Below are 25,191 nucleotides of genomic sequence, written 5' to 3'. Positions count from 1 at the left end.
TGAGGTTGGTGGGTGACCCCATCCGTCAACGGGGGACGATGACTATCCACTGGGTATGGTCTCTGTAGATTCTATCTTCTCTTTGTTGGGTATTTCAGCCAATGTCCTCCTTGTTGGGTCCTGAGGATCTCTTGAATCCCTGGCATCTTTCTAGTGGCTACCCTCAGCTCCCCCTCCCCCACTGCTACACACCTACTTTCAAATTCCTGACCCTCTGTACTTCTCCCCCCATCTCCTCCCGTATCTGAACTGGTCCCCTTTTTACCTCCCCCTCCTCTCTCCCTCCCAGATTCCTCTCTCCCCCTACTCTCTGAGATTATTTTCTTCCCCCTTCCAAGTAGGACTGTAGCATACTCACTTTGGTGTGGTCTTCTTTCTTCTTGGGTTCCATATGGTCAGTGAGTTGTATTGTGGGTATTCTGAGCTTCTTTTCAGCTAATATCCACTTATCAGTGAGTACATACCATGTGTGTTGTTTTGTGATTGGGTTACCTCACTCAGGATGATATTTTCTAGTTCCATCCATTTGCCTGATAACGCCTTGTTTTACCCACTGACTGAGCATTCATCTGGGAATCTCATCTTCAGTAATTAGTACTCTAATGTCTCAAAACTGACATTGGAATTCTTTCCCCTTCTTCTCCATGCATTTTTTTTATTCAACCATATATCAGTGTGTGCTCACAGATGTTTGGTTTATGCCTTGAGCTATCCTGCAGTATGGTCTGTGTTATTCAAATTGTTCTTCAAATTGTTGCCACCGGCCATTGGAGGTTCTTTGAGGTTGTCCTCAGTGTCCTTGTGACCTTCTTCCTCGGTTTCCATCCCCTACTCTTTAAAACAATGCCCCTCCACTTTTGGACACAATAGCAGCCCAGGCTTCAGATTTTGTGTTTTCAGCTACTATGATCAACCACGGTGTAAAAATGAGAAATGTAAAATTCTAGAAGTATTATATAGGATGTTCCCACCTCCAAGTAGCAGGACGCTGTTGCTCACCATCCTGTTAAGGACAGGAATTATCCCTTGATCCCTGCTATGTTTGTGACCAACCCATCAGTCCACCCAGAGGCCATCTTGATTTTCAAACCTCCATTGTCACAAAGTCATGGAATCTGTGCTCAAGTGATCCCAACTGTGGCCTGATACTATGTCACCACTGTCACTGTGTCTTCATCTTTCAACCCCACTTTATCACATTGCTCTGTCACTGTGCCCATCTCCCCATCACAAGAAGGATGAGAACAATATTCACTGGGATCATCATAGATGTCTGTCTTCCCTGACAGCACAGACCCTAGCACAGGAGCTAAGGGATAAGTGTGTATGTGTGTGCGTGTGCATGGTTGTCTGGCTAGTGATCCTCCTGTCTCTGCTTTTCTCTGGAATGCCACACTTCTGCCACAGTACCTTACTGCTTGGGGATAAAAATCTGGGGATCAAACTCTGGTCCCCATGACTGCATAGCAAATACTTTACTAAGCTATTCTCCAGGGCACAGATAAATATTTTTGCTGGTGGTGGTGATAGAGGGGAAGGAGGAGGAGGAGGAGGAGGAGGAGGAGGAGGAGGAGGAGGAGGAGGAGGAGGAGGAGGAGGAGGAGGAGGAGAAGGAGGAGGAGGAGGAGGAGGAGGAGAAGGAGGAGGAGAAGGAGGAGGAGGAGGAGGAGTGGTGAGTGGTGAGTGGGAGTGGTCACTTCATGTAACTTTCCTCTCTGGTCTGGCTCTCTTAGCCCAATTTGCAATGTATCTATTGCAGCTGCAAAAGCTAGGTGGAGTAAGTATTTGAACCTTTACGATGATTGTCATAGTTACTGTTCTATTGCTGTGAAGAGACATTAGGACCAAGGCAACTCTTTTTTAATGCATTTTTTAAATTCACTTTATATCCCTATCTCAGCCTTCCCTCCTCTCCTTTCAACCCCCACCCCTTACAAATCCCTCTCCCCCATTATCCTCTCTCCTTCTCCTCAGAGAAAGGGAGTCCCCTTTGGGTAGCCCCTCTGGGACATCTAGTCCCAGCAGTACAAGGTTCATCCTCTCCTACTGAGGCCCAAAGATGTGGTCCAGAGGAAGGATCTGCCTCTAGGTTACCTCAGTCAGGATGATATTCTCAAGTTCCATCCATTTGCCTGCAAATTCATGATGTCCTTGTTTTTAACTGCTGAATAACATTCCATGTGTAAATGAACCACATTTTCTGTATCCATTCTTCAGTTGAGGGACATCTAGGTTGTTTCCTGGCTATTACAAATAAAGTATCTATGAACATAGTTGAACAAGTGTCTCTGTGATATAGTGGGGCATCTTTTGGGTATATGCCTAGGAGTGGTATAGCTGGGTCCAAGGAAACTCTTATAAAAGAAAGCATTTATAGACGTTTCCCAGTGAAAATTTTAGGGCCACTTATGTATACTGTCATATCATCTGTAAATAAAGGTATGTTGACCTTTTCCTTTCCAATTTGAATTCCTTTGGTTGCCTTATTGCTCTAGCAAGTACTATATTGAATCGGTATGAAGAGAATGGGCAACCTTGTTACTAACTTTAATGTAACTGTTTTGAGTTTCTTTCTGTTTAAGTTGATGTTGGCTATGGGCTTGCTGTCAGCTGCCTTTATTATATTGAGGTATGTCCCTTATTATATTGAGGTATGTCCCTTGAATCCCTGATCTCTCTAGGACTTTTATCACGTGCCTAATGATCAGGAGTATTTAACCACCATACGGTAGACTCCAGAGGAGGGATTCTCCTCCTCTACCACCTCTTCCTCTTTCTCCCTCTTCTCCTTCTCCTTCTTCTCTCTTCCTCATCTTTGTTTCATCTTCCCTGTCTTTCTCTTCTTCTCCCTCCTCTTCCTTCTCTTCTTTTTCCTATTCTTTTTTTCTGTGTGCTTTTATTTGGCTATAGTTTGGTGGGGTTTTTGTTTGTTTGTTTGTTTGTTTGTTTGTTTGTTTGGGACGTGGTTTTATTTTGCTTCCTTGTTCTGCAGGGATTTTTTTGTTGTTGTTATTGGGGTTTTGTATGTTTTTTGAGAAAGTTCTTACAACAGTTACTGAACTGAATTGATGGGGGCGGTTGGTAGGCACAATAAAAACAAGCAAGCAAGCAAACAAACAAACCCTGATGTTGTGGAAGGTCACTGCGGGCCTCCCATCTGTACCTGACAGCCTGCTGTGACAGTTCTGTCCTTTGGTTGGCTTTTCCCTTCCTAAATGCTGGCTTTTTTTCCGATGAGCGCACTATTGTGCTTTGAGAATGGCTCCTGTGGGTCCATGTCCGGATACTTGGTCCTCAGTGGAACTGCGTGGGAAGGATTAGATGCTGCCTTACTGTGTCCAGGGGAGGCTATGAGGCTTCAAAAGCCTGTGCCTAGCTCTCTCTCTCTCTCTCTCTCTCTCTCTCTCTCTCTCTCTCTCTCTCTCTCTCTCCCCATCTCTTCCACTTGCAAATTAGGATGTAAAGTTTTCAGCTATTGCTCCAGTGCCATGCCTGTCTGCTTTCTGCCATTATGACCATGGTCTAACATTCGGAAACTATAAGTAAGCCCCCAATTATTATTATTTTTAATATTTTATTATTTAAAGCAGTTCTTAAATTTAAATGTCTTAACCATTGTCTTCCTGCTTTCAAGTCCTACAAGATTTTCACTCACTCCCTTCCTACTCAACTTCAGTTCAAACAACGGGGTGAAAGGAAACATGAAGTGGTATATGTTGCCTTATGGAGATGTCCTACAATGGTTCCTGAACCATCATAACAAACACTAGTGTAGGAAATACTACTGAACTGTTGATTGAGAGCAGCCGCTGCAAATGCAAGATTTCATGGTAATTTATAAACAAATCCCGCGGCTACTCTCCATGAGCCAGGTGATAGTAAAGGAACCGTTTTCAAGTAGAGAAAAAGCAAACGCTTTGGCAAGAAGCTCCTGTTTTGTACGTTTTTAAGAGATAAGAACATTCTTTGCAGGGAATTCATGTTAGGGACTGGCACGGCGCTTCTGTTGAATCTCCCCACCTACCGCACGGAGCCTGGCACAGAGCAGGGATTTGTTGAACAAGCTAACACCCATGATCCACAGGCACGTTTTAGAGCATGCGCTGAAAGTGTATCCCTTTTATATGTGTTGGACTGAGACGGGGAGAGGTTGGCCAGTTGCAGCAAGAGATTGGAAAATTAATGGCTGCACTGGGGGCTTTAGATCCAGCCATTCACTGTGGAGTCTCAGCAGGCTGACTTCTCTGCTGAAAATTAGGGGGGAGGATTTTTACTCATACGTCACAAATATTACTTTAAAATTCTTTTCTAGACAGGGTTTCTCTGTGTGTCAACTCTACCTATCTTGGAAGTCATTTTGTAAAGTAGGCTGACCTCAAACTCTCAGAGATCTGCCTGCCTCTGCCTGGGATAAAAGTGTGTGCTACCTGGATCACAAATATGATCTTTAACGTTGTCTACGGTGGAGGAGGTGGTCCCTGAACATTGAACATCGTAGTTCAGCCTGGGCACCTTGACCTCTTACTACTACACAAGGAAGACATAGTTCAGTGGATCTCCCTCCATAGCTTCTAGCCCAAAGGACCTTCCAAGTATAGTTCCCTTTCTCCCCCAAGTGCCCTTCATTTAAAAGTTAGGCTTATGTCTAATCTGTATACAAGATCACTGTATATTTCTAAGGGTCCTAACGAACTCATACAATGGTGAACCACTGACATATTTGCAATGGCTAATCTTATCTGAATCTAGAGTAGGAATCTAACATTGCATAGCCAATAGTCTGGCTTCTTTCACACAGCACAATACACGAGACTCCTCTGTGCTGCTACATATTCATCAATAGCTCATTTGTATGTGTAATATTCCAGGTAAAGAGATAGTGTATCAGAAAGAACCTATTCAGCACTGGATGCACATGGTGCTGTTGTCAGCTTTTGATAATAGGAAACCCTCCGAAGTCATTCCACTGTGTGTGTGTGTGTGTGTGTGTGTGTGTGTGCTGGGTGTGCAGGCAGAGTGAGGGCTGCTGACCTTGGGTAAGACCCTGGATTATTTGGAGGGCACAATCTAATCACAGAGTCCTCAAAGTAGAGAAACACTCCCAGTTCTTCAGAGAAGTAGTAAAAATAGAACTCTAGTTATAGTTAACCTCACTAGCAGCAAACACTAGGCTAGAATAGGAATGAATTGCCTCTGAAAATTTGAAATTCAGCAGTTCTTTTGATTAGCAGCCATTTACTGTTCACAGAGGAGACACTGGCCTGGTAACAATGCTGGAAGGGAGAGCCAGCGAACCCTCAGACGCTAAAGCACTGAGATCCAACATTTGCATTTAGGCAGCATTTACAACAGCATCCTAGATTTGTGTCAAGTTAAAGAAGTGCAAAGGCCTCAGTTTATGATGGTTCAGCTTATAATTCTTTTAATCTTACAATGTCATGGAAGCAATACCCACTCAGTAGAAAGTATCTTATGAGATGTGATCTTGTGTGTTTTGAGCAACAGCTAGCTATTTGACTCAGGCTTGTGATGGTCTTGCCTCAACCACCCAAGTGCTAGAATTTCGGGTGAATTTTGTTTTCCTTGTCTAACCGTCTGCGGTATGGTATTATCTAGAGAAGCTGGGCAGTGCCACTGGCTGCACTGTAGCTATTCTGTGCTGTGTGATTTGGCTGTGATGCTTAATGGGTTAGACTAGGTGGTATTGTCAACCTTCAGTGGGCTCACCAGTATAGATCCCCATCATTGGTTAAGGAGCATCGGGATTGCCCAAACAGTAATTCCAAAGGCCTCATTTTACATGTGGGGAAACAGAGATGTCAGGTGACATCTCCAAGATCCAAGTGGAAAAAGAGGTACCTTGTATCTCTCTTTGTCCATAAAGAGATCTACAAGCTCCCAGAGACCCCCTCTCTGCTTTCTTCCATTAGCCGAAGCTCCCAGAGACCCCCTCTCTGCTTTCTTCCATTAGCCGAGTAGTAAGTGTTGGATACATTAACTGTACATTTACATTTACAACTTACATTTAACTGTAGCTAATACAGTTAAACTAAGGAAATGCGAGCTAATTCCCATGCCTTGGTTTTCGTTTTTTGTTTTTTTGTTTGTTTTCCTGTTTTGTTTTTGTCCTGAAAATGAAAAGCTTAAAGTTATTAGATGGTCTCAGGTCCTTTTTGAATGTGCTGATCATATGAGGTTTAACCATAAGGAAGCTGAAATGGAGGTTTGCTCTTTCTTTACTTTCTAGAGGCTGATGCTGCCCCTGAAGTACAAAAGCTCTTTGTCTCCTGACTCTTTAACAGATAGGTTCCACCTACCTTCTTTTGTAAGCCTCTTCTTTTGTTTCTTTGATTCTTGGTCAACTTTGGGTTTCTAATAAGCATTATAATGTGGGTGTCAACCTTTCCTATAAGTTATGGGATAGAACTTGGAAAGAAAGTCCAGTGATTCTGCACGATTCACCATGAACTTCGTCTCCCCTCGATTTGGACCAAGTAAATAAAAGAAGGGATGAGCTCTCATTACTTATAAGAAAGTGGAGACAGAAAAGCCCCGAGGTTTCTCTTTGGTCTGATTTCCTTTGTGTTGCTGTCCTCTCATGGGCAGGACACCTGACACTCCCACGGAGGATCTCAGGGGACAGTGAAGCTGGAAACCCAAGTCTCGCTCCTAGGGATTTCCTCACTGTCTTCCCAGGGCTTATGCATGCTGCAGCCAAGCAGGGTGTGTCTGCAAGCAGAATAAAGGAAGTCTAACACAGGTTTGCTGCAACTTGGTCCAGTCGGCCCTCTCTCCCCCCTCCCCTCCCTCCCTCCCCCCCCTCCCTCCCTCCCTAGGGCTCTGCCTCCCTTCTGCTCCTTTCCCCATCCTAGCTACCATGGCCAGCCAAGCTGTGAAAGCAGAGCCCAGCCTAGCCATGCAGAGCAGAGACATTCCCAGACTCCTGGATGCTGGTGGCAAAGGCTGCCCTCCCAGCTGCTGCAATTTCATGGCCCAGGGCATGTGCTGGCCCTTGGACACCTGGGCTTCTCGGGTCTCATTCAGCTGTTTCCGTCCGTCCATCTGTTTGTTCTGTCTGTCTTCTCTGCAGTGTCTTTGATTCTTTTTGTCCCCACTCACCCTCTTCTCCTTGCCCTCTGCTGCTTTTCCCTTCTGTTCTTCCTCCACTGCCTTACCTCACTCTGCCATCCTCTCTCTCTCTCTCTCTCTCTCTCTCTCTCTCTCTCTCTCTGGATTACCCTTTCTTCTGTTCTCTCTTTCCATGCCCTCATTTGGACTCTCACCAGAGTTACTTGGCAGCTTCCCAATCAATGCTGACCCACAGGCCCAGGGGCCCAAAAGACAACCTACATTTTTGATCTTTTAGTCTCTGTGTCTGTATGTCTGTCTCTCTCTGTCTGTCTCTGTGTCTGTCTCTGTCTGTCTCTGTCTCTGTCTCTCTCTCTCTCTCTCTTACCCTAAAAGCTTCATTATAGGAAGCTTCATTATGTGCCCAACAGTAAACTAAGACCCATTTCTTCAGGAATTTAGGGAAAGGAACACAGCTAGCAATCTCTGCATTTTCAATATTGTAGAACAAGGTGACCCTCCTCTTCACTCAAGTAGGGAGTCCCCAGCAACTTTAAGCCCAATGAATTCACCTACACATACCATTTCCCATGGCCAGTGGCGACTTTCCTTTAAGTGGAGGGTTGATGTTGGTCTGCCCTCCATGCTGGTTTAACAAAGGCCCAACCCAGCAAATGCCTCTTACTGCGCGATGGGAGGGTGGGGGAGGAGATGTGTGCAGTACAGCCTAGGGTCCTGGCAGGGCAGGTCCTGGCTGGGTTGCTGGGCTGCAGAATGGAAGAGTCTCTTCTGCTGGTGCTCCTTCTTCCAGGACTAGGCAGATGTCTCCACCTCATGGGCCTGAAAGGCTCTTATGCTCAGTCACAAACAGCAGCCCCCAGATTCCTGATGGTGACAAGAGAAACTTAGTAAGCATTCTTCACTGCTTCCCACACCCAGGCCAGCCTCCTGGCCCACTGGGCTGGTATTTGCTCCAGAGGCCATAAGACTGTGTGAAGGGCTTCTGAGAGTGAGAGTGCCTCCAGTTTTGCTGGCGTGGGTCTATGTGAGGCAGGTCTGCTTTTTCAGTTTGGCAGATTTCAATACACATCATCAAAAGCAGTGAATATTGTTTTGACTAGCTGTTTCATGTGAACACTGACATTTAATTGAATTTAATCGTCCCAGAACACACTGGTGCCTCTTCCTGCAGGTGAGTATTTCTTTCACTATTGATGAAAAAACAAAGATTAAAATGATTCTTGGGCTGAGAAATGTCAACATTATCCACTCTTGTAAAAAAACAAAGTGGAGGGGCTCTGTCCTTGCTACCTACTGGACTGGAGATTATAGGTTCTGTTTATGGGAACAGGGAGTCGGCTAGCTATTACAATGTGTCCAAATGTAGAAATGTGAAATAACCGTCTATTGTTCTGACATTCTGGTGTTTACTCAAATCTTTGAGAGTAGCTGTTATCCCTGCTGAATTCTAGCTTCCTAATCAGAGAAACTGCCTGCTGTCCTTGTCTCCCATAATGTGTGCTGTGCAAGGAGTCTATCTTTGCAGCCAGAGGATCTAAGTTCGCAGTTGTAACTTATTCTTTAGCTCCCACTCAGAGAGATTCATACACGTGCTGATTAAACCACACAATGGGACAACTCCTCACAGGGCACTGTTCTGCTGTGCTCTGGGGAAACAAGGTTTCTTTTCCGCCCCCCGTGCTGAGGTGGCCTTACTCCAGCTTGCCACTAGGTGGTGCGTGTTCAGTGAGTTCACCATCTGCTAAGCTTCCTGGCATGGGCGATCACCTTATCTCAGTGCTCTCCTAAGTGTGTGGCACTGCCTTCTGTGAGTGGCCCTGGTATTAGTTAAGCCCAGGATTTTGGGATAAGTGATGGAGATGCCCTTTGCTCTACTGCCAATGCAGACATCCTATCCAGACCTGCACAATGAGGAATACAGAAAGAAAGCCACACCAAGAGACACCGAGGGCGAGAGAGAGAGAGAGAGAGAGAGAGAGAGAGAGAGAGAGAGAGAGAGAGACAGAGATACAGACAGACAGACAGAGACAGACAGACAGAGACAGACAGAGAGACAGACACACAGAGAGACAGACAGAGACAGACAGAGAGACAAACACAGACAGAGAGACAGAGAGACAGAGAGACAGACAGAGACAGACAGAGAGGGCAGAAGCATGACCCTGGGAGACAGGAGGAGAGTTCACAGTCCACTGCAAGGGAGGACTTTAGTTTTGAAGCCCAAAGAGAAACAAACTTTTTCTCTCAAACCAGGAGCCTTGTGGACACGGCACTAGAGATAAAAGGGTGCCGTTTGCTTAGCCTGTGTAGGCTGAAGATCTATGAGATCTGGAGCAAGAACCCTCCCCATAACCTGTTTTTCCCCATCTAAAATACCCTCACTCCCCCTGCATTGCAGAGGTAAGCTAAGTGAGTGACTGCTCCCGGGACACTGGCCAGTCTGTCGAGCAGGACAAGGTATACAGCTGTGCCGATTTTCACTCTAATCATTTAGAGTGAGAAACCACTCATGAAACATAAGAACTTAAAAATACTTTACCACTACCATCATCACCACCACCATAATCATCATCATGGTTGGTGCTTGTAGTGTGTGTATGTGTGTGTGTGTGTGTGTGTGCCACAAAACATAGAGGTTACAGGACAACCATGTGGAGTCAGTTCTCTTCCACTCCTCCATGAGTTCTGGGGCTGGCTTACAAAGGAAACTTCTCACCCACAGAGATCTGCCCCCACTTCCAGAATGTAGAAAATTATAAGGCTTGAGGTTAATTCAAGACACGGGACTGTGTCTGGAAGGATGCAAGCTAGGATTGTAGTTTCCTGTCGGGAGGGTAAAGGAGGAGAGCCCCCTATATTGGGCGAGCTCTCCCACACACCCCTGGGGCTGCTTCTCAAAGCGGTGGGGAGAGAAAGGATGGGCTGGAATGTGCTACTGGCCCTGTGCATCCTCTACCCATCCGCTCTCCGACCCGTACTGAGGTGCACACGGACAAAAGGCTATTCCCATTTAAGTCAAGCACATGCCTGCCTTTTCTATCCACAGAGTTCTTCCTTCCTTAGGGCTGGGGTTGGGGAAGAGAAGCGGGGTTTAGCGTCTATGGCATGGGAAACAGAGGATGGAGATGGAAACGGAGCCGGCCGGGTTTCCACAAGCTCGCCATGAGGAGAGCCATGAGTCCCTAACTCAGCTAAGAGAAGGAAGTAGCCGTCTGCAGGGGCTGGAGGCCACGCTCTGGGCCAGCGTGAGAGCAGTCAGAGCGCCTCCCCGCTTCACCTAAGCATGCCCGGCGTCACGTCTGTGCGTGGCCATCTGTCACGAGAACCTGCTCTATGCCAACAGCAATCTTCCATAACGTTTTTATAGAGCTGGAGTGTAGCTGTATGGCTTGGTGGCCTTGGGGACTGAGTGACTCTCTCCAGAACTCAGTCTTCTGTCTGTTAGGTGGAGCTCAGTTATAAAGGTGGCTCAGAAAGTGCGAGTAAGAGCGCATAGAGGGTTTGGTTCAGAGACCTCATCATAACAGTGAAAGTTAGGCTCGGCTTCGCTTCTCCCTTAGCCACTGAGAAGTCAGCTTCGGAGACGACATCAGGCCTTCGTCCTTTAATATAATTTTGTGGCTGTTGTTTGTTTGGTTTACAGGTCAACTTCCGATTGTTTCTGAAGGGCGATTTGTAAAGCAGAGATGAGGAATTTAACAGCACAATGAAAAAGGCAATTCTAGGAGCTGGCTGCTCTTCCAGAGGGGCTGCCTTCAAATCTCAGCACCGGCATGGAGGCTCAGAGCTGTCTGTAACTCCAGTTTCAGGGGATCCAGTGCCTTCTTTTGACCTCTATAAACACTAGGCACCCATGTGGCACACAGATGCATATGCAGGTGAAATACCCACACATGTAAGAAAAACCAAAACAAACAACAACAACAAAACCCCTAACCGCCAAAACCCAATAAAACCAAAAAGCAAACAACAAAAAAAAAACACAAAATCTAACCAAACAAAACAACAAAACCCCAACCAAACCAAACAAAAACAAACAACAATAAAAAAAAATCAAAAAAACACCCAAATAAAAAAAATCTCTCCCCCCCAACCAAACAACAACAAAACTCACCCAACTAGTTAAGAAATATAAAATGTGCTGAGTTAGCCAGAAGTTAAAATGGTAAAGAAGTGCCAGCTCATGGCAAAGTCCCCAGGGTGCACATTAGTTTTGTTGATCCCTCTGCAAAAGACCTGGACTCTACACAAGAGTATGTCCTGAGCTAGAACTCTGGTTTAGGACACACAGACACACAGACACACAGACACACAGACACACACACACAGACACACACACACACACACACACACACACACACACACACACTGGCAGGGGATGCACCCTGAGACTCAGGGGCTGCTGGGAACAGTGGGGAGGCACTGATTCCCTGTCTACCCACCCACCAGGCCTCTGCGGCCTACTTCTCTCTCACTCTGTGACTGGTTAGTCTATAACTTAGGCACAGCAAGAGCTTAACGACAGTAATAAGATAGAACGATCATAGTAATTTGTTGTAATAAACATTATGTGAATGCTCTCTCCTCTCTCAAGAGTTACTTGAAGAAAAAGCATTGTTCACAGAACTGCTGTCACTCTGCAGCCTCCATGGTTACAGGTGGACAAAAGGCAGGTAGTATATATGCCTCAAGGATAACCGGGGCCATGGTGACAAAGCCGCTCTGGGGAGTCTGGGACTAAGTCTCTCTGTTTTCTCAGGCTTGGTGGTTACGAGACCAGAGCCTGCAGCGTCTCTAGCTCCCCTCTGGCATGAGAAAGAAGTCGAGCCAATCAAGATGGCTCCTGGTAGCCCTTCAAAGCCACCCCTTTCCCAAAAGTTTACTTAAGAGACAGAAATTTTTCACATGTTGATTCATTTTGAATGGGGAGCAAGATATTGTCACCTATGACCCCTCCCAAGTCCCCGTCCCTCCTCCATTGTGGTACAGATTTAAAGAGACACTGTAGGAGAGTGATTTGGGCTAATGCCAAGCTAGGTTGCCACGTGAGTAAGTCCCTAATGTCTACAAGTAGCGCTAGCACAAGCATTTTGTTCTAGGACACTCAGGGACACCTTCCTGAAGGAAAGTTCTGAGTTATCCAGAAGGAAGCACAGGAAGGCCCAGAAACACTGCCAGGGAAGGGGGTTGGCGGTTCAGGCTGAGCAAGAGCAGGGATGGATAATGTATACCTGACCCACACCAAGAACAGCAACCCATAGAATGAATGACCCCAGCTGGGACAAGAGAGAGCGCCCGGGCAGGCTGAGGAGAGGATAGCCACAAGTCTTGGGTGCAGCTAAAGAGCTTGGACTTTGCCTGTAGATACAGAGAAGTATGGCTGCCTTGTGTGACCGGACAAGTCACCATTAATGTGACAGGTTACCAGCTGCAGACAGTGACACTGCAGGGAGTCCTTGTTGTAGGCTCCTACAGTGGTGCAGGCTCAGTACAGCCCAGGCCTAAGGCAAGCAGAGTGGACAGAATGGAGGTGAGGGCTGGCCAGGGCAAAGGCAGATGCAGGATCACAGCACGGTGACCCTTGCTCTGCTCTGGGCCTTTCCCCTGCAGGCAGCAAGGGCCAGCTTTAAAGGAGCAGAACCTTGTTAGCCAGAAGAATGGAGTTTCCGCAGTGGCATTTGCTTTGTTTGGCTTGCTGAGGGGAGATTATCAGTTTTCTGTTTCTGCTCTCACCACACCCTCTGACTCAGCCCCTGTGCCACAGGCGTGTCCTGCTTCTCAGAACACCACAGTAAAATAAATTTCTGCTTCTTTGGCAAGCATCTCAATTTAAGTAGTGCATTTGGTTGAGTTTAACTTATACTTTTTTTTTTAATGGTTTGTTTGTTTTAAACAGAAGGTCACTCTATAGCTCAGGCTGGCCTGGAACTGGCAATGTATCACAGGCTAGATCTAGACTCATAGCAGCAACCCTCCTGCCTTAGACCAAGTGCTGGAATCACAGGTGTTAGTTACTCTGCATGCTTTTTGTGTCATTGAAAAGAAGCCCTTGGGGACTTTGTTCTTAAGAGCAAAGAGGAATGAGTGTGTGTGGATTTGGCTTACAGATGTTATAGTGTCAAAGGCTGTTTGCTGACTGAAGAACACTGTGAGATAAATCCTGTGCGAGGGCCAGGAGACCTGCCATTTAGCTAAGCCCTTTCTCTTTCTCTCAAACAGACTGCCCTGGATGTGCCCCTTGGCATCGCTGACCTTGCATTTCTCACCTCCTAAATTCACTCCCTCTCATGTGATTTTAAACATTTGTCTTAAGAGCAAATATTGGGGAGTTCTCAAGTGAGTGAGGCGACCTGAAGGCTTTGCTGTATGGTTAACACTGGGGAGCTAAAGAGACAAGGCTTATTTTGGTTGGCTTGCTGGTTTTGTGGGTCTGAGGCAAGGTTGAACCTTATCAGACCCTTGTTCTTAAAAAGCACCATATTCCAGTCCTAGTAGACCAGAGATAAGATGAACCCGGTTGTGGTTCGAATGTGGAGATTGCCCTACAAGATCACGGGTGTGAACACTTGGGCCATTCTGACCACATTTATCTTTGGGGAAATTATAGGAGATTTAGAAGGTGGGGCCTCATGTGAGTTGCTGTGGGGAGGGAGGCAGGGAGGGAAGGTCTTAGGCTTTATAGATGGGCACCACTCTGCTGGACTTGTTCTCTCTCTGCTTTTCGGATCTCTAACATGTGAATGTTCCCAGCTCCATACCCCCTCTTCTGTAAACTCCACCGTGCTTTTCCTGCTGTGATGGACTATATAGTCCATCAAACCTCAAATCACCAGCTAAAATAAGTCCTTACTCTTTTTACTTGCTTCTTGTTAGATATTTTATCACAGAATCAGAGTATTTATTTAATACAGAGCTCCATTACGTAATTTTTAAAAAACCCATATAGGAATATAGCCTTAAAAGGCTCGGCATGAGCTGGCATGCTCAGGAAACAATACTTAACTTTTTTTCCTTAGAAAATGGTTTTATTTACACTAGTGATTCATCAGCTTCTCACAGGCAGAGTTCAGGGAGCAGAGCCATAAGTGAGTGTAACAGCATGCAGGCATTGTACCTGTTTAGCTAAGCATACCCGTAATTCACTGAGTTACACTGGGTAACTCTGGAGGGGCATCCACAGATCTTTATTCTGATAAGAATAACTGGTTGTGCCAGGCAGCGGTGGCGCACACCTTTAATCCCAGCGCTTGGGAGGAAGAAGCAGGCAGATTTCTGAGTTTGAGGCCAGCCTGGTCTACAAAGTGAGTTCCAGGACAGCCAGGGCTACACAGAGAAACCCTGTCTTGAAAAAAAAAAAAACCCAACAAAACAAAGAATAGCTGGTTGTATTAGAGTCTGGCGAGGAGTTTTGGCTTATGTTTTTAGCCAGCTCACTGGTGCATGGAAAGAGTATATAAAGCCAACATTTCTTCAAGCTTATTGCTACAATTTATGAAGACAGAAGTGGGAGCTATGAGGTCAAAATGGCTAGAATGCAACTGCACTATTACACTAAATAAAACCCAGTTAATAGTCTTGTGGATCCCTGAATATTCCTTGTTCTAAAGGCCTGAAACACTGAAAAGGAACCCTGACACTGAGAGGTAGTTATCAGAATGTTTGTATAACTTTGTTCCTGAATATCAAGTATTAGGGCTCATGTCCACAATCACTTCTTGCAATAAGTGTACACAGTAACTCTTTACAGACCGCTGTTGCAGATGCTGAGTTCTGGAATTCAAGGGTGTGGGGTGGGCTTCAGGCCACCCAGGACTGAGCCAACACTGTGAATGGCCAATGCAGACACCTCTAAGTCTTCTCTTAGTTCCGGGCCCTCTTCAGTTCTGCTCCAAGTCCACTTTACTCCAATTCAGCGATGACATATACTTAAATTCATTCCGTCTGAAGTTAAAGGTCTCTTAGCCCATAGATCTCCTTCCGGTCAGTGGCGTAGACGAGCAGAACCTGATTGGTGAAGCACTGTGCCTCTGCAACATTCAGAATCGTGGAATCCATTTCTGCTGTCATCAGCACTATGCCCTTTTCTTCCTTAAGCTCAGGATAGTGATGTAAAACCAGCTGGCTGGCTGCTGCTGCCCTCGGCTCGGAATATTTACAAGTGCAGTGAAGTGGAGTTCTGTACCCGTCCATTGTCCTACAAAGAACCCATAACCATCCCTTCTTGATAGCGCACAAAGAAATGTTGGGCAGGACTGAGCCCAGTTTCAGATCAACTCAAACTTCTCTTGAGGAATACCTGCTTAGACTGTCTTTTGCTGAAAAATACTACTACCAAATCTGTTTTCTTTCCTCCGCAGTTTTGCCTTTCACCATCTCAACGTTGAAGACTGAACTGAGAGTCTCGACCTTAGTGAATCCTTTGCTCACGGGCTGTTTCCGCAAGGCATCGTCTTCTGCTTCATACACTTGATAAAATCACGATGTTTGGAGTGTCCCTCTCGATGCTTTCTGAACTCACTGCGCTTCTCCAGACCCAAAGGCAGCTGGGTCAGACCCGCGCGGCTGCTGGATCTTATCCTGGTAGCGGTAGCGGGGTAGTGGTCATAGAAGGGGTTAGCTTCCAGCTCTCTGACCCCTCTGCCGTCTGCTCCCCCGGAAGGGCAGGCCCGAGCCCGGCACACTGGGAACACGCGCAACTGTGCTGGTGACCTGAACCCCAGCCCCAGGGCACGGCTGCACACTACACACACACAGGCCTCCATAGAGGCTGGCCACCTGGAGGAATGCGGGGCACGCTCCACCCGCAGCGGACACTACGGCTGCCATGGCCGCCTGCAACTCCCCCTCCTCCTCCTCAATACTTAACTTTTTTGAAACTTATGTTTTGTTTGGTTTGGTTTTTATGTAACTGGAGACAAAAAGAGATCTGGTAGATCTTTATTTTTATCTTGAGGATTAAAAGATATAAAATGGAATATATATGTAACGTATTTTTGACCCTAACTTTGCATCAAGTAAGAACTCAGTAATGGGCAATTATTAAGTTAGAGGTAAAAACTGGTAATTTTATGGATTTTCTTCAGTCTGTTTCTTACTCATGCAACTGAATCTAGTTGTTTATGGCTCTTGTAAACTCCACTCAAACTAAATAATCAAGAGTTTATTTTATCTATATAAAAAGGTAAGGTTTTTATGTAGTGTTTTGCTGAGCACCTCCTAAGATAGATTTTCTTTGATTCTGAAGTTTGCATGTGCCAAGATAGGCCAGTGGTTTTCTTGCCTGGATGTGTTTTATATATTTTGTGATGACTCATCTTAGTTGTCAACTTTACACACCTGGGAAGAGAGAACTTCAACTGAGGAATTGCTTCCATCACATTGGCCTGTGGGCACACCCTGTGGGACATTTTCTCAGTCTTTGACTGATGGGGAAGGGCCCAGCCCACCATGGGCAGCAGCAGGGAGGAGACTGGGCTGTGTACGAACAGTGGCTGAACATGACCGTGGAAGCAAGCCAATCAGCAGTGTTCCTCCAGGTTCCTGCCTCTGCTCCTACTTAAGTCACCACCTTCCTGACTTCCTTCAATGGTTGATGGTGACTGGGACATATCAGCCAAGTAAAGTCTTGCCTCCTGGAGTGCTTTCTGTCATAATGTTCTTCACAGCAACAGAATGCAAAGACAACTAGGACATATGCGAAGTTTTTTATATTATAGGCTGTTCTCTCTTAATGGTAGCTTCAGCCTCACTTTGCTTAGCACAACTTAAGAAGTCACTTCAGCCAAAATGTTGCCTTTTCATGGCAAGCCTTGGGCACTAAGGTCACAGAGCTACTTTCCCCCACCACCCTAGCAAGCAGCAATTGCAGTTTGTGCTGTACAGAGTTGCTTCCTCTCTGGGTCATGTGGAGCTGGACCGGTAAGACCAAAGTGAAGATGGCTATTAACAAACTGGTGACTTCTGAGGTCATGTCCTGCCAGGCTCGCAAGCCACAGGAGGGCCCGGACATCTGCAATCAGAGGACAGTCCTCTCCCAAAGGAAACAAGCCACTGGCTTTGAGTGCCTGCAAGACCCGTGTGTAGCCTTACTCGGTTGCTCATTAAAACATAGACAATATCCAAATTTCCTCCAAATTCAGACTGTGGGTGTCAGGATTGCTGGAATGGGTGGAGCTCATGCTCATGGAGTTGAGTTGCGACTCTCAGAAACTCCACAGGCCTGAAGTGAAGCCGGAAACACGTTACCGTGCCCCGGATCTTCACCCTCCAATCTGGAAAGCCAGAGTCTTTACCAACTTTGCCATAAGAGAAAAGAGAACATCTCTTTGTTGTACACGTTACTCTTTATGAAATGAACAGCTAGTGTCAGGACAAGGCTGGGTAGCCTGGAATTCACTAGAGCCACACAGGGAGTGTGTACAAGGCGTGGAAAACCCAACAGGTGCAGTGAACACCGCCCAGACATCAAGGGACATGGGGCAGAACACAAGTTAATTTTATATCTGACCTAAATAAATCACTTCTTGGAATCCTCGATCGTGGGGCGGGGACACTGCAGTCTGAGGAGGAGGTGGTATCTGACAATCTGTGAATCAGTTTGGCCACAAGAATGATCCACAATCAACTAGAGAAAGCCCAAGAAAACCAATCTGATGGTATCCCTATGAGAAAGGCGTAAATGGCACACTAAGGGGCCAAGAAGAAAAGTACTCCTGAGCTGTTCCCAACTTTCATATTCCAGTTATAACAATGGCTAACTGATTAATCTAACATTCTATAAGAGGTATTTTTTGCATGTTAACACTAAGAATAATCTTTCTTCAAAACATTTCACTTAATCTACCTTAATTATGATGAGAAATAACATTATTTGTCTTTGGAATGTCATAACAACTCCATTACCCTACTTGAGGACATCATTCAACAGTATGTGATTTCACGCTGGGTCAGAAGGGCCAGCTTAAGAGATTCGGGTGAGCGCTCCTGGCTACTAAGAGCTTGTGCTTGTTCCGGGAAGCTCTTGGCTTCTGTTGGAGCTGTTGCAACACGTGTTATTTTTCTCTTTCCACTGTCTGATTTTAATTTGGGAAAAAGCTTAAGCCTCTGTTGACTAGCAAAGGGCTTGTCACTGAAAGCACGTTCCATCCAAAGAAGCAGAAGAAAGTCGTGTGGTGAACTTAGGTGTGGACGCAGTAATGGAGAGTCCAAGTTGCTCAAAGGAAGCCTGCAAAGGGGACAGAATGGAGCTGACCAGGCGATGCGGATGAGCGATGTGGATGCACAGTGTTTATCATGAAAGACTGCAACCTGCACACCAGCCGGGAAGAGCTAACCACAATTACGATGCTGCAGCTGGGATTGTGCCACGGCTTTATGGCATATAAATCAAAAGGAAAGGAAATTGCCACCCCAGAACCTAAGAAACACGTCCCTGCTCGATGGTCCTACACAACAAGTGCAACCTCTTGATTCAGCTGGGGCTCCTCTTTCTCAACTAATCTGTCCCCAAACTAATAGCATGGGCATAGAGTACAAAATGCTGAAGTAATATTTTTCTTGTTTTAAACTTCATGGTGCATCAATGTGTTCCAGAGAACTTTCCGTATCAACGTGTATATAAAACCTATCTTTCTCTCTCTAAAGATTCCAGAATGTTCCTTTGTATTAGCTTACCATAATTTTCACTATCTATTGATAGATAGGCGCCTTGATTATTTTCAGTTTCCAGTGTCACAAATGATACGGCAGCTGCGATCGTCGGTATAATGTTGACTTCTCGTTTATCTAGCCTCTGCAAGTTTATTTTTTTTCATTTCTTCAACAGCATTAAAGGTGTTGAGATTTGGTATGTTGCTATATATTGTAGTGCTAAATGTTGACACCCCCCCCTCCAAGGACTGGTTGCCTCTAGCGACAAGGAGATCTCATGTATACTATATGAAGTTATATAACCTTAATTTAAAATTATTGGTTGAATAAAGATGCCTACAGACTATAGCCGGGCAGAAGAGAGGTAGGTGGGCTCCAGTTTCCAGACTTGGGGTCTTTAGGCAGAGACCACAAGGAGAGGGAGATGAAGAGAGGAGAGGACACTATGAGGTAGGCAAATCACGAGAGCATGACTATGAGGGCTGGCCGACTGGAGGACGAGCGGCCCAGGCGGAACATGACAAGTTATGTCTCCGGGATATTAACAGGGAAATAGACAGAATAGAGGTTGGTATCTGCCCAGCGCTACTGCTTAAGTTGTTAAGACTATAAAAGTTTTGTGTTTTATATCTGGGAACTCAATGGTCCAAGGTTGGGTCAATTAATTTTTACTGTAACAGAGGGATCATCAAAAAGTTTTTAAACTTAGTGACTTGTTTTACTTCATTTTTAATTCTCCGTTATTCATAAATATACATGTTTTCATAACCGTAGGACATTTATAACTCCCGCTCTCTGAGTTCCTGGCTGATCCATCTGTGAATTTTTCTAATAGGTGTAACAGTGATTGGGGAAAAAACAACCTACGTATTTAATAATTTTCTTAACTTTCAAGTTTGTCATTTCCAAAAGGTTTTCAGGGATGGGAACAGTCACTATAGTCAATCTGTTTGACTAGTTTTAAAACACATTTTTTTAAAAGCCTGAAATAAAATGCAAAAAAAAAAAAATAACCCATAGGTGATAAAGCTATAGGCACCTCTCAGTTCTTAAATCCCTGACAAAGCACAGTTGCAGGAGAGCCACTTAGAAGCAGTGGCTGACCTCTGCCCTCACTGGGTTCTCTTCTGCCCGTAGGTGATGGGTCAGAGAACTGCTTACCTAAGCACACTCTGCAGTGGGGTTTTGAGGTTGAGGGAGATTGGTTGATGAGCCTTCCGGGGACTTTGTTTTTGTGGGAGACATTAGTTATAAGCTGATTTGTTGTAATTTACTACTTACAAATAAAACAGACTGTTTCTAGAGTAACCCAAGCTTCCTACACTTTCTAGGCTTTTCCAGATAAGTACACAGTGCCTTGATGTTGAAAATATTAAATCTTAATCAGGGGCTTTCACTCTGCCTTTAATTATTTAGTTCCCAGTTAAAAGACATCACACGACCTTTACATTTATAATAAGCCTTTGTCAGCACTAAAGCTGGGCAGATATTTACCCTCTATGCTATTAGAATATACTTTCCTATCAATAGCTCCAAATTATAATTTGCCATGTTCCATTGGGGCTGCTCTGAACTTCGACTGGCCAGCCCTCACACTCTCATGAGTCACCTCACTCATGAGGGCCTCCTCCTCTCTTCTTCTCCCACTCCTGGTCTCCTCCGACCCCCAAACCCAGGAATCCAAGACCCTGCCTACTTCTCTTCTGTCCCGCTATTGGCTGTAGGCATTTTTATTCAGTAATCAGGAAGAACTTGGTGTGTGTGGGGGCAGGATTATATAGTATCAGTTGGGTAATGCAAGCTCTCATCCCTGGGAGATCAAACCTGAACAACTGGGTCCTTCCTCACTGCAGAGAAAAAAAGATTTCTCTGTGTGCTTCTGGCGCTTTGCCTGGCTAGTCTGACTTTCTAATTAACCATTCCCTTTGGCCAATTTACCATCACCCTACAAAATGAAGACCTTTCTGTGGGGCTGGGGAGCAGTGGGGAGCAGGCCCAGAGCAAGAGTAAGGTTGAAGCATTTCCAATTCCTGGAAATCTCACCACTCCCACACCCCGCTCCTACCATCCTGGGTCTTTAGTGCCTGGTCCATGTAGCCCTGTGCTCCCACATTTATTCTCCTCTCTAGATCACGTAGCCTGGTAGCCAGGTTATGCTTCCTCTCCCTTCATAAGGTCACATTCAGCAGCACCTAGAATTCCTCCTTATGCAAATGAGGCATTCCTAGCACCCTGGCCCTGGAAATCCTCTCTGGAGAGTCTGTTCTCACACTCATAGCTGCCTTGCTTCCCCTATCGGGATCTACTAGTTGTGATCCAGGGCCTATCATGCAGCAAAGAGACCAAGCCTGAACTACACATTCTCTCCAGTCCTTTCCAGGAACCAGCCTGGTCTACAGAGTAAGTTCCAGAACGACCAGGGCTACACAGAGAAAGAAGTCTGTCCTATCTTGAAAAAAACAAAAACAACAATAACAAAAAAATTTTGCAGTTACTCCCTTAGTTCAAGGAGAAAAAACAGCAGACAGTCCTTAGGCCACTGAGAGATCTTCCTTCTACTCCTGCCAGCTGCAGGGCCCCTCAGGTCTGTGGAAAAGCTACCTTCAGGCAATGTTGGCACTGAAATATTCTAGCCATAGCTATGGATGCACAGAGGCCAGATTCCACAGTCTGGAAGACTGGACTTTAAGCATCATACTGTCTTAAGATGATGATGCTTTTTCTTCTTGTTTTGGTCTTGTTTGTTTTTGTCTGTTTTGGGGGGATGGGATGTGGGAGGCCTTGAGACAGAATTCAGCATAGCCCTGACTGTCCTGAAACTTGTTTTGTAGACCAAACTGACCTCCAACTCATGTCAATCCACCTGACCCTGCCTCCCAAGTGCTGGGACTTAAAGGCATGAGCTACCACACTTGGCCATGATGATGCAATTCTTAATTGATGTTTTTACTTTTGAAGTACATATTTCTTTTGGCTGGAATTTGAACTTTGGGTTTATGATACTGTATACTATCATTAGCTGTGGTTAATATTTTTATTATTATCTTGGTATAGCAAATAGAGATGTGTGTCTTGTGAGGAGCTGGATTCCTGGCCCCTCCCATTCGTCTGTAGAAATACGACACTGTTTTTATTCCCTGAGTAGGGTATGAGTAAGAAGGCTGGAAGGGCAGGGGATCTTCCATGAAGTTCAGTGAGTTTGAAAATCTATTGATTTTCAAGACCTGCCAAGAGTGTGCACTGAATTATAAATCCCACAGAAGATTCTAAAGAAAGCATCTGCTAGATGCCTCTGGACAGAGAATGAAAACAAAGGCCCAGGGCTTCTACATGACAGCCATACCAAAGGGGCTTCTTGACCTCGGGTGATTCAGGAAGGGACTGAGCCAGCACCACAGCCTCACAGTCAGGTTGCCTGTCCTGCCCTGTGAGAGGGAACTCACGTGATAGGAAATTTGTGATCACATAACACTATAGGACAAAGCTATTTTGTGTAAGTATAACCTGCTATTTTTTGATAGCTGTCTATAGCAAATATCTATCTCAGTCTTTATATATAATACTCATGAGCATGTGTTTGCGGGCATCCACATCTTCACCTAGAAATTTATGCCAGATACACAAATTTATGTTCTGATATTTGCCTTTTTCAAGCAGATTTCCTATCACAGCCCCTTTCCCACTCTGTATGCTCTAGCAGCAGGGCAGATAAAACTCATACCAGACCCATGAACACATAGTGAGCACACACGAAAACATGCACAGACGCACAGACACACGCACATGGATGCACAGATGCTCATATACATGTGATTAAAGGGAAATAAAAATGTTAATCTTTTATAAATCTATTCCCCCCCCAAAACCCCACTGCCAGATGGGAGGTACAACACAGCAGCCCTGAATCAGAGCTCAAAGCCCATGAAGAACCGAGTGAGGGACACAGAGAGCCTTGTGAGCATGGAGCTGCTGGTGTTACGGTCAGCTCCATTGCAGAATCCTTGGCATGGCCATTGGCCTCCTGTGTTCTGCAGAGAGCAGGGCGGGGACATTGCTGGGACAGCTGATGGCATGAGCAGTCCTGAATGGCCAGGGTATGGGTGTCCTGAAGTGCCCTCCACAGGCTAGCACACCCCCACAAGGCTCTACAGCGACCCCACAAGACTCTATGGCTACCCCAAAGCTAGCCTGCATTTTTTTCTATCATTAGCCCAAATATAGTGTCTTTGAAAAATGTTTATTTTGTTAACACGACCTTAGGTTCCTTTGAATTTAATGCGTTATCTGTGCTTTCTATAATGATGATTATTGTTTCTATTTGTGATAAGAACAAACGCAGAATGATTTCTGCTTTTCTACAACACCATGAGATAAATGTTATTATCCTCACTTTACAGCCAAAGATTACCCAGGAAGAACAAAGTGCCAGGCCCGGTGTGACCCACCCTCCCCCTGTGGATTCATGCCAAGTCACACAAAGTGCTACGCTCAGCTCCTGGCCAGGGGAAGGCTGTGGCTTTGGCTTTTCCTGACTCTAGGATGACAGAAGAGACTTTGGAGGTTCCGATTTCCTGCTACTTTCAAGAATAGGAACCTTTGTGGTTTTCCCATTTCAAGCATGTCAAAGGGAAATAAGGTGGTCTTTATAAGGAGCTCCAAGGAACACACAGTCCCAAGAGTCTGCAAGCTTAAGAAAAAACCCACACTCCACAGAAATGTACTTGCCCCTGAAGACATACGCAAGCATGCTCTTGCTGGGTTTGGAGATGGCAGTGTGGCTGCAAGCACTCTCAGCAGCTCTGGCCCCAACTTCCTTTGTTAGAAGGCTGCATGGATCACATAGACACAGTCGGTCAACCTCAGTAGTCCGTTTCCACACTTTGAATTTCTTACTTGTTGACATTTGGTCACAGCCCTAAGGTCTGTTCCGGTGACATTTATGTAATCATTCATAGACACGTATAGAGCACTAGAAAAGTGTCACGCACGTGTTTACATTCTGGAGCCAGTGGAAGCAGGGTATGTCCTGACTTCTGGCTTTCACCCTCACACTGCAACCCAGTGACCTTTTCCTGGTACATTATTTGTGTCTTGTGTTGGCAATTTCACCATTTAAAATAGGCCCAAGTATAACATTGAAGGGCATTCTAGTGTTTCTAGTGTTTTCTCCTGACAGAGAAAATGTTTGTGTGCTTCATTCAACTAGTGCTGCAGGCTCTATTTAAAATTAACTAGTCAATAATGTATATTAAATAAGATTTCTTCAAAAGGATACTTCATGTGTATTTGATGAGCTGAAAAAAACTTCTGTGAGAGGACAAACATGGGAACCAACTTCATGTTTCCCCTGGAAGCAATGGTCTGCTACTGACTAACTTGGTGAATTACTGATTCTATAAAGTGGAGACAATTAATCATAGATACCATGAGAATGAAGAGCCCATTATATGTTTATATGTGTAGCATGATTGTGCATGCACATATTTGTGACTGTCTTATCCAAATTCGTTGACGTCTTGGAAAAGTAAATCTATATTATTCATATTATTCCCCAAGTAGTAATACTTGGGGAAAACCATTGCCATTTGATAATATATGTTTATCATAATTAGGAATGAAAGGTCTTGGGTTTGGCTTTGTGTTGAACTAGCCAAATCTATATTATTCATTAGTAATACTTGGGGAAAACCATTACCATTTGATAATGTATGTTTATCATAATTAGAAATGAAAGGTCTTGGGGTTGGCTTTGTGTTGAACTAGCTATCCTTTCAATCAGCACTAATTTTGTTGTACCAACATGAGAATGTACTTGACTTCTGTGCAGGAGCGTGGGATGCTGGCTGTAACAGTTTGCAAATGTTACTGCAAAGCATTTACTCCGTATCACACTGCATTCCAAGCAACATTTTCATTCCAGACTTCTGTCCAAGAGTTGGCGATCTAGTTAATAAACGGACATTTGAACATAATATTTCGTTCAAATATCTTTGGACCACGTATCTTTAAACAGCTTAACAGCGCCTGTAAATGCCAACTCCTGCTGAGTCAGAATCTCCCCAGGCTAACACCACCTCTTCAGGGCCAGTTTTCTCCCTACTCCCATGTGAGGGCAGAATAGGCTCTTGGCCGTTTCCTTATCTTGCTCTACCAACCAGGGAGCTTCCCAGCATCTTGCACTGTTTGTCTAGATGCATAGTTTCAGTTGACCTAGAGATAGAGAGAGAGATCAACTAAGCATAGACTTTTAAAAAAAGCCGCAGGGTAGGCTGATGGTTCAGTTGGGAAAGTGTTTGCTGGGTGAGCTTGGAGACCTGAGCTTCAATCCTTAGCAGCCACATAAGAGCCAGACATGAAGTCAGGGGCTCATAGTAGCTCTGGGTTCAATGAGAAACCCGGATTATATACTAAAAGGCAGGGGATGATAGAGGAATACATACAATGTTTACCTTT

At 45.2% G+C, this 25,191-nt stretch overlaps 1 pseudogene; it reads right to left on the bottom strand.

The window, feature by feature from the left end:
- Positions 1-14,937: 14,937 nt before the first annotated feature.
- Positions 14,938-15,939, bottom strand: LOC127677460 (ATP synthase mitochondrial F1 complex assembly factor 1-like; annotated as a pseudogene).
- Positions 15,940-25,191: the final 9,252 nt, after the last annotated feature.

The sequence above is a fragment of the Apodemus sylvaticus genome, chromosome 2, assembly GCF_947179515.1.
Source record: "Apodemus sylvaticus chromosome 2, mApoSyl1.1, whole genome shotgun sequence".
Lineage (NCBI taxonomy): Eukaryota > Metazoa > Chordata > Mammalia > Rodentia > Muridae > Apodemus > Apodemus sylvaticus.
Note: the sequence above shows the minus strand (reverse complement) of the source record. Positions and strands in the feature narration are given on the sequence as shown.